An 11187-nucleotide genomic window follows, 5' to 3' on the forward strand; every position below is an offset into this window, starting at 1 on the left:
TTGCTCCTGATGCAAATAAATGGTGTGGTCATCCTCCACAATTCAAGCCACTCCTCCACGAAAGACATTAAAACACACACACACAAACTGTCCAGCTCTTAGGCTCAATCTGTGTCCAGGAAACGGCCCTACTCTGTGTGTGTAGTTGATTCCCTTCAGACCATCGCTGGTGAACATAACAAACCATTAGCCTCCAGCGGTTCCAATGTTATTGTCTCTAATGGTCTTCAGTGGTAAAAGCCCCCCAATTACACCCTGTATAGTCTTTTACAATGATCATGATATTGAGGTGGGTTTTTAATGGTAAATGTCACTAATCAAACAGCCTATATAGATGGATAAAACGGGGTGTCGGCAGAAACAGCTTTCACAGTAACCAATGTGTGTGGGGGAAAAAATTCGGATGACTTTGATGGCGAATTTCTCTGAACAGTTGAATTATTATTTTATTTTTTTAAAAGATCACCAAATTCCCTGAGAATAGATTATGATAAATTAAGAATACTTCAAGCCACAGCTTCATTATACTTGTCGAACATAGAGAATTGATACTTTATAATGGCCTTTGAGGTGGGCATGGTGTGTGATTTAGGGTGTTTGGGGGGGGGGGGGGGGGGGGGGGGGGTATTGACCATGTATTTGGATTCCTCACTTCTTAATCATTGCAAAGAAGAAGTTTGGTCCAAATTGGATGTTGGGAACTATATTTATAGAATTTTGTAAGAATCATATACACTTAAATTGCTTAATTCCTCAGAGTTCAAATAATCTTTCAACAAATATAATGTTTCAGGAACGCTTAAACTTCTCTGTTTCCTAACTACAGAAACGATTTCTGAAAAATCTGAGATGTTGGGTGTGGAAATCTTCTTTCTTGTGCTTTTTTTGTTGTTGTTGAGGTGGAAGGATTAAACTGCCTTAGGACACAAAAACACTATTGGACAATAAAGTGACTGAGGCGTCAAGAATCAAAGAGAGTTGGGACAAGGAAACAGGGTCTTCTTCTGATCACACACGAGAGGGTGATGATTTAGCATGATCCAAAGAGCTCTGACTACTGCTCTAACCCCTACTGTAGACCAATGTCCTGTGAGACGACAGTGAGTGACTTCATCCCTGTCCCTGTCTCGTTCCTAGTTGTCTTTGCTGACAGCAGTGTGGATTATACAGGTCCAGTGTTTTAATGGAGAGAAAAAAAAGGGCTTCCCACCAATGGATGATGACCACGAGGAGGAACTTACACAGGATTGGTCTGTTTCAGATTTCCAACTTCTTCCCCCAATCGGAGCTCCTGGATTGTGGGGTTGTGCAATGCAATATTATAGAGCTCTTCTTCAAGGCCTCCTTTTAGACTGACATTTTGAACTATGTTGTCATGGTTATGTACGAGGCAGCTTCTCACCAAGACTATAGTCGATTGCGCCATCTGAGGTTATTAAGGCAAACAGCTACTTTAATGCATTATTCGACAATCTACACATGCCTTATTTCGTTTGTTTGTATGAGCAACTAAACCTGTGTAGGATTGGAAAATTGCAGTAACTTTCCCCCCCAAATTCCCCAGCTTTTCCAGAAATTCCAGGTTGGAGGATTCCCAGAATCAGGAAGGGAAATAAGCAGAAATCACAGAATCTTCCAACCAGGATTTCAGGAAAACCTGGGAATTTGGGGGGAAAGTTACCAGAATTTTGTAATCCTAAACCTGTGTGAATTATTGGATATGATCTCTCTCAGGAAAATAATTGTTGTTTCATCATGAAGGGGTTCATGCTAATTTCATTCTAATGTCTAAAACACAAACATTAATCTGTTGTTATGGGGTTGAATGAATGATTTTTAAGATCATAAACATAATTAAATTATAATAAAAGGCATGAAATGTTAAGGTGACTAGAGGTCGCGGGAGACGGGTGATGAATTCATGGTTGTTAAACTTGAGATGGATCTATTTCCTGGTTTGCTTATTGACCAAGAGGCAACAACTCTAGACTGTACATAACTGAGAAGATTCACCTTGTGGCCTCCTGTCTGTGTATACAGAGGCAGATATTGCAATGGCTTTAAATAGATGGAGGTCAGAGGTTGACATTTTTGGGACAATATTGGGATACAGGTTATGTTTAGAATAGAGGCTATGTTTAGAATAGAGGATATGTTTAGGATACAAGCTATGTTTAGGATACAGGTTATGTTTAGGATACAGGATATGTTTAGGATACAGGCTATGTTTAGGATACAAGCTATGTTTAGGATACAAGCTATGTTTAGGATACAGGATATGTTTAGGATACAGGATATGTTTAGGATACAAGCTATGTTTAGGATACAGGATATGTTTAGGATACAGGCTATGTTTAGGATACAGGTTATGTTTAGGATACAAGCTATGTTTAGGATACAGGTTATGTCCACAATGAATATAATATGTTATTATGCTGGTCTATTCGACTCGAAGGACCAATTTATCTGAGAGGAAACTTTCAGTTGATATTTCCCAGTTTGAGCAGAGCCCAGGGGAGGGGCAGGTTGAGACAGGGTATCATCAAGCTACTGGACTGGACCATTCTCATGGACACTGGTGATGCACAATAATCCATTTTTTTTTTTTTTCAACTTCTTCCATCGTTTGTAGAACTCCCACCTCATGTACAGAACGACTTCCATTCGACTTCATTATGACTTATGACACTCAACCAAGTATTACTTCAGTTTCATCAACACAAGAGGAGGAGCGGCACTATATAAAATAAAAAAAAAAGGAGATGGAGAAAATAGCCCATTCATAGAAAACATAAACATTGTTTGTTTGGACCTTTGATCTGAGCTATGCATTAGAGGACATTGTAGCATGAAAGAAAAAAAAAAAGTATATTATTGTCATGAGGAAATTTCATTACAAAGCAGTTTTAGGGAGGGAGGGAGGGGGTGAACAGTGAACTGTCATGTTGACTGTATGTTTTAAAGGAGTTTTAAAGGAGTTGTATGTTTAAAGGTTTAAAGTGGTATAGTTTTAATGATCCATTATGGAAACATGATATTGGTTAATTGGTTAATTGGTTAATTGGTTAATTGGTTAATTGGTTATGGTCCTGTGGTCCACAAATAAAACACAAAAAGGTCAACTTTGAGCTTTCAAGAGGTTAAGTTTCTTGTTTTTTGACCTTTTTATTTTGAGAAGGTCCGACTCAGTATTATGTTGACTAACTTTAGATATAAAAATCATGAATGATTATCAATTGTTGGTTTATACTTTAATGGTTATGACTTTATGTAATAAGCCATTGTAGATTCTTTATATAAATGAATATAGATGCTTTGTAATGCTTGTAAATGTTTATAAATGCTTGAGTTAGCAGCAAAAACAACAAAAAACAGTTTTCACTACCAGCATATCGAGATGGTGAAATGTTCCATTCAACATGACTCAGTCACAAGGTGAGAGATTGATCCCTTTTAATTTTCCCCCAGATAGACACATGTTTTGTACACTCCAGTACAGTTTTGATATGGCTAATGGTAGCAGATACAGAGAACTCTGATTGGGAGGAATATCAGAGCCTTGGTGTGCATTAAGACCAGAGAGAGAGAGAGGCTAAAGGACATCCCGTAACAGAAGGAGAGGACGATCTAACACTCTCATTAAATATACAGAGGGCCTTAAGAAGCTTCCTCATCCATTATAAGACCCTTCCTTTCCAAGTAACTGAACATTAGAACTGTTTCAATTCCTCTCAGGATCCACCCCTAAACGCACCCTATACCCTACATAGTGCACTACTTTAGACCAGACAAATTTATAAAAAATAAAACACTGAAATACCTTATTTACACAAGTATTCAGACCCTTTGCTATGAGACTTGAAATTGAGCTCAGGTGCATCCTGTTTCCATTGATCATCCTTGAGATGTTTCTTGATTGGAGTCCACCTGTGGTAAATTCAATCGATCGGACATGATTTGGAAAGGCACACACCTGTCTATATAAGGTCCCACAGTTGACAGTGCATGTCAGAGCAAAAACCAAGCCATGAGGTCAAAGGAATTGTCCACAGAGTTTGCCAAAAGGCCCCTAAAGACTCTCAGATCACGAGAAACAAGATTCTCTGGTCTGATGAAACCAAGATTTAACTCTTTAGCCTGAATGCCAAGCCCCACGTCTGAAGGAAACCTGGCACCATCCCTACGGTGAAACTTGGTGGTGGCAGCATCATGCTGTGGGGATGTTTTTCAGCGGCAAGGCCTGGGAGACTAGTCAGGATCAAGGGAAAGATGAACGGAGCAAAGTACAGAGAGATCCTTGATGAAAACCTGCTCCATAGCGCTCAGGACCTCAGACTGGGGTGAAAGTTCACCTTCCAACAGGACAACAACCCTAAGCACACAGCCAAGACAACGCAGGAGTGGCTTCGGGACAAGTCTCTGAATGTCCTTGAGTGTCCCAGCCAGAGCCCGGACTTGAACCCGATCGAACATCTCTGGAGAAACCTGAAAATAGCTGTGCAGCAACGCTCCCCGTCCAACTTGACAGAGCTTGAGAGGATCTGCAGAGAAGAATGGGAGAAACTCCCCAAATACATGTGTGCCAGCTTGTAGCGTCATACCCAAGAAGACTCGAGGCTGTAATCGCTGCCAAAGGGGCTTCAACAAAGTACTGAGTAAAGGGTCTGAATACTTATCTAAATGTGATATTTCAGTTTTTTTCATGTATATATGTATATATACAAAAAGTAACATTTTAATCTATTTTAGAATAAGGCTAAATAAATACTTCACAGAGTTCAAGTAACACACGTCTCAACATCAACTGTTCAGAGGAGACTGTGTGAATCAGGCCTTCACTACTAAAAGACTCCAATAAGAAGAAGAGACATGCTTAGGCCAAGAAACACGAGCAATAGACATCAGACCGGTGGAAATCTGTCCTTTGATCTGATGAGTCCAAATTTGAGATTTTTGGTTCTAACCGCCGTGTCTTTGTAAGACACAGAGTAGGTGAACGGATGATCTCCGTATGTGTAGTTCCCACCGTGAAGCATGGAGGAGGAGGTGTGATGGTGTCGGGGTGCTTTGCTGGTGACACTGTCTGTGATTAATTTAGAATTCAAGGCACACTTCACCAGCATGGCTACCACAGAATTCTTCAGCGATACGCCATCCCATCTGGTTTGCGCTTAGTGGGACTATCATTTGTTTTTCAACAGGACAATGACCCAACACACCTCCAGGCTGTTTAAGGGCTATTTGACCAAGAAGGAGAGTGATGGAGTGCTGCATCAGATGACCTGGCCTCCACAATCAGCCAACCTCAACCCAATTGAGATGGTTTGGGATGAGTTGGATCGCAGAGTGAAGGAAAAGCAGCCAACAAATGCTCAGCATATGTGGGAACTCCTTCAAGACTGTTGGAAAAGCATTCCAGGTGAAGCTGGTTCAGAGAATGCCAAGAGAGTGCAAAGCTGTCATCGAGGCAAAGGGTGGCTACTTTGAAGAATCTCAAATATAAAATATATTTTGATTTGTTTAACACTTTTTTGGTTACTATATGATTCCATATGTGTTATTTCATAGTTTTGATGTCTTCACTATTAACCTACAATGTAGAAAATAGTAAAAATAAAGAAAAACCCTGGAATGAGTAGGTGTGTCCAATCTTTTGACTGGTACTATATGTATATATATATATATATATATATAGTTTGTGGTTAATGGTAAGCGCTTATGGTGAGCAGGAAAAGCCAGACCCCAGTGTGTGCTCTCACCATTTTGGACCGATATAATGAATTACATTAAATAAATCCACTCGATAATGAATATACTTGCTCGAAACCACACATTAAATTATATGCATGCAATGGTAGTTTTATTCCCGTTTTAAGGCTTATGTTCCTATTGTAGATATACTGCCTAGTAGCCTAGATAGCTTGTAGAATGTGTAACTCAATGCATTCACTCTTGACCTTTCGTTTTCACGTGTCTCTCCACGAACAACAATCTGACACCAAGTGGATAGTTGAAGTACCCAACAAGGCCACTAGATGTCATACTGACATTAAAAAAAAAACATTTAATTTTTTTTTAATATATATATTTTACCTTTATTTAACCAGGTAGGCTAGTTGAGAACAAGTTCTCATTTACAACGGTGACCTGGCCAAGATAAAGCAAAGCAGTGTGAACAGACAACAACACAGAGTTACACATGGAATAAACAAGCGTACAGTCAATAACTCAATAGAAGAAATAAATACAAAATGTTTTAAATTAAAAAATAATAAAAATATGGGGATGAGGTAGGTAGATTGGATTTACAGATGGGCTAGGTACAGCTGCAGATAGTACAAGTCATATTATAGATAGTCATGTTATAGATAGTCATATTATAGATCTAGATAGCAGTATCTTTACTAGAACAGGTGTTAATTGCAGTGTTAGTACAGGGAATGTATAATCTCAAGAAGCGAGCAACACAACTGTAAAATGGCAAAAAATAGATACAACAATATGAAACAATATAACAATAAAATATTACAACAATATGTCTATAAAACAACTAGATGGATGTAAGGGATGTCTAAGTAACATAATAAAACAAATCCCCATTAAAATCTGTCAGTTTAAGCTAGAGATATCCAGGTTGTTTTTTTGCATACGCCTCTGTCGGCCTTCCGCATCTGCAGTGGAAGGTGGCCGAGCTAGAACGGTTGTTTGTCAGACCAGGAGACATCCCATCTGAGGTGAAAGGTGGCAGAGAGGTGTTTGTCAGACCAGGTGACATCCCATCTGAGGTGAAAGGTGACAGAGAGGTGTTTATCAGACCAGGAGACATCCCATCTGACGTGAAAGGTGACAGAGAGGTGTTTATCAGACCAGGAGATATCCCATCTGAGGTGAAAGGTGACAGAGAGGTGTTTATCAGACCAGGAGACATCCCATCTGAGGTGAAAGGTGACAGAGAGGTGTTTATCAGACCAGGAGACATCCCATCTGGGGTGAAAGGTGACAGAGAGGTGTTTATCAGACCAGGAGACATCCCATCTGAGGTGAAAGGTGACAGAGAGGTGTTTATCAGACCAGGAGACATCCCATCTGAGGTGAAAGGTGACAGAGAGGTGTTTGTCAGACCAGGAGACATCCCATCTGAGGTGAAAGGTGGCAGAGAGGTGTTTATCAGACCAGGAGACATCCCATCTGAGGTGAAAGATGACAGAGAGGTGTTTATCAGACCAGGAGACATCCCATCTGAGGTGAAAGGTGACAGAGAGGTGTTTATCAGACCAGGAGACATCCCATCTGAGGTGAAAGGTGACAGAGAGGTGTTTGTCAGACCAGGAGACATCCCATCTGAGGTGAAAGGTGACAGAGAGGTGTTTATCAGACCAGGAGACATCCCATCTGAGGTGAAAGGTGACAGAGCTAGAGAGGTGTTTATCAGACCAGTAGACATCCCATCTGAGGTGAAAGGTGACAGAGAGGTGTTTATCAGACCAGGAGACATCCCATCTGAGGTGAAAGGTGAAAGAGAGGTGTTTATCAGACCAGGAGACATCCCATCTGAGGTGAAAGGTGACAGAGCTAGAGAGGTGTTTATCAGACCAGTAGACATCCCATCTGAGGTGAAAGGTGACAGAGAGGTGTTTATCAGACCAGGAGACATCCCATCTGAGGTGAAAGGTGACAGAGCGGTGTTTATCAGACCAGGAGACATCCCATCTGAGGTGAAAGGTGACAGAGCGGTGTTTATCAGACCAGGAGACATCCCATCTGAGGTGAAAGGTGACAGAGAGGTGTTTATCAGACCAGGAGACATCCCATCTGAGGTGAAAGGTGACAGAGAGGTGTTTATCAGACCAGGAGACATCCCATCTGAGGTGACAGAGAGGTGTTTATCAGACCAGGAGACATCCCATCTGAGGTGAAAGGTGACAGAGAGGTGTTTATCAGACCAGGAGACATCCCATCTGAGGTGAAAGGTGACAGAGAGGTGTTTATCAGACCAGGAGACATCCCATCTGAGGTGAAAGGTGACAGAGCTAGAGAGGTGTTTATCAGACCAGGAGACATCCCATCTGAGGTGAAAGGTGACAGAGAGGTGTTTGTCAGACCAGGAGACATCCCGAAAATTGGTCTTCTTACGAAAACGTCTGTAGTGTCCGAACGGTTTGACCCACCTTGATGGTGTTCTCCGTTTTGTTCTACGACCCCCACAAGAGTCATAGGACTCGTATGAAGGTAATGAATGGCAGTATGAAGGTAACCCATACAAATGAATGGAAGTATGGAGGTAACCCATACAAATGAATGGAAGTATGGAGGTAACCCATACAAACAAATGGAAGTATGGAGGTAACCCATACAAATGAAAGGAAGTATGGAGGTAACCCATACAAATGAATGGAAGTATGGAGGTAACCCATACAAACGAATGGAAGTATGGAGGTAACCCATACAAATGAATGGAAGTATGGAGGTAACCCATACAAACGAATGGAAGAATGGAGGTAGTTTTGAGGCAACAAAAATAGCACCCACCAAAATCATAATGTGAAACACCCCAGGAAACACCCTAGGAAACACCCTAGGAAACACCCTAGGAGAGCTTTTAAACCCAGTCTACTTTCAGCGTTGCACACTTTAATCTTCAGGATATCCTGTGGCAGCAGCAAGAAGATTTCGCTACTGAAGTTGCAAATAGTAAAGAAAAAGAAAAAGCTATAAATGGCTTAGTTTCATAACCAAGGTCAAATGAGCGAGATTTACTACAGTGAAATTAGGACTGTGATTGGTGTTTTACTACGAGCCAAAAAACAACTTGAAAATTAACTTTATGCTCACCTTACCCTTCAGTCAACTTTCAGTAGAGGTGGTAACACATCACTGCCATCTAGTGGCGAAAAAAGGGTACAACACAGGGGCATTCTATACATACACTACAATTCAAATATAAATATTTTTACAGGTATTTCAAGCATGATCCACTAGGTTTGCTGCAGGTAGAAAATCTTAGGAAATGTTATTTAATGAATGAATCAATGTCTGTTTGTGCATGTGTGTTTGGTTGTGGGGGGGGGGGGGGCACCTAAACCAGGGGAGACAGCTCTACAATCGTAATCACACAAAACATATTATTTGTCAGGCAATACTATTTGTAGACCAGTGATTCTACACCTCACTTTGCTGAAGCTGATCCTCTCCAGTGGACTCAGAGATTGTAGCTAAACGTGGGTAAATTAGGAGCAGTTAAAGGGGGTATCCTCGACTGGGACTCGAACCCGGACTGCCAACACCTTAACTGGTATGTTAAACGTTTGGAACACACACACACAGCAGTAAGTGGCATGCTGATTTCTAAATTCTGCGTTTTAGCTAACATGAGCATTTTTATCTTTCTGTCACACACATGTAACAGTATAACTTTAGACCGTCCCCTCGCCCCGGGCACGAACCAGGGACCCTCTGCACACATCAACAACAGTCACCCACGAAGCGTCGTTACCCATCGCTCCACAAAGGCTGCGGCCCTTGCAGAGCAAGGGGAACCACTACTTCAAGTCTCAGAGCAAGTGACGTCACCGACTGAAACGCTGCTAGCGCGCACCACCGCTAACTAGATAGCCATTTCACATCCGTTACACACAGTATAATGTTTTCTTTGTGTTCACAACCTTTGTGCACATCCCCCTAAACCCCGTGGAGATTATTAGAGGGCGTCTACTTTCAGTTTTGAACAAAACAAAAAGATTTTTGTTTTCCGTTATTCCATGTCCAATATCGACACATGAGAAGTCAATTTTTAAATAAAGATTTTAATTTTGTTTGAATTTCATAACGAATGAATGGACAATTCACGGACCGTTAAGGGTCACTCTCATAGGAACAGATCAAGACCCCGAACAGAAAGAAAAGAAAGATGAGACAGTAATCCCTATTTATGCATTTCCAAATCCCGCGGGATTACCCATCATACCCCCCCAACCTTTCCATCTGTCCTGACATATTTAACCCCTGCTAGTAGCCATGAGAACCATAACACACCCACAAACACAGAACACAATACCGGGTCGTTACAATACAATCTGTAACTAACCTAGGGGATGAATGAACGCACCCGCTGACGTACTGCCCTGAGATGAGCAGATAGCTACCTCCTATAGCTAGCTAATGAACCTGCAACTCAAGGTCAATCTTGTAGTTGTAACTAAATAGCTAGTTAATATTATCGACAAAGTTGCTAGCTAATGAACCTGCAACTCAAGGTCAATCTTGTAGTTGTAACTAAATAGCTAGTTAATATTATCGACAAAGTTGCTAGCTAATGAACCTGCAACTCAAGGTCAATCTTGTAATTGTAACTAAATAGTAGATTTTATTTGTGGAAAATTCTAGCCGAGTGCAATGATACACAAATGCCGTCGGTGTTAGGATTAAAATATGTCCTCAACGTCGTAGAACTATGAATGCCGAGATGACATTGAGCAATTCACCACAGTCTTTATATATTAGACTGGCATTCAATATAAATTAATGCTATAAAATCGTGCTTTTGGGGTAAACTTGTGGATAGAGATCTGAGAGGTTATTAAAGTAGGAAAACAGTGATATTATGAAAAGTGACAGACATTTCGTAATGTCATTTTCACTCAAGGCAATTAAAGCATAAGGTTTGGAATGGGGAATGGGACACTAGTCAATAGAAAAATATACATGTAACGTTAGTGTCTAAAGAAAATCTTTCCTCAAGAGAAAGAAACAGCATTGGACCAAACAGTCATAAAGATATTATTTTTTTAAATCATTAGTCCCTCTCTCACATGACATGTTTTCAACAAAAACCTTCAACTAAATTTATACAAATATATATAATCCGGGTAGATGACTGTCTCCATGCCATAGTAATTTTCCCATCCTATGGAATGCGACGGAAGCAGAAAGATTCGCTGGCGCTTGCGGTGACAGTGCGGAGCAGTGCTATACAGGGTCCATGGGACGTCAGGGTTTTCCAAACTCAGTCTTCGGGACCCTAAAGGGTGCATCTTTTGGTTTTTTGTCGTAGCACTACACAGCTGATTGAAATAATCAACTAATCATGAAGCTTTGATAATCTGAATCAGCTGTGTAGTGTTAGGGCTAAAAACAAAACTAGCACCGAGTTTGTGGAAACGTTGCCATAACCTATCTTGGGCTCCCGAG

The sequence above is a fragment of the Salvelinus fontinalis genome, chromosome 16 (genome assembly GCF_029448725.1).
Source record: "Salvelinus fontinalis isolate EN_2023a chromosome 16, ASM2944872v1, whole genome shotgun sequence".
Lineage (NCBI taxonomy): Eukaryota > Metazoa > Chordata > Actinopteri > Salmoniformes > Salmonidae > Salvelinus > Salvelinus fontinalis.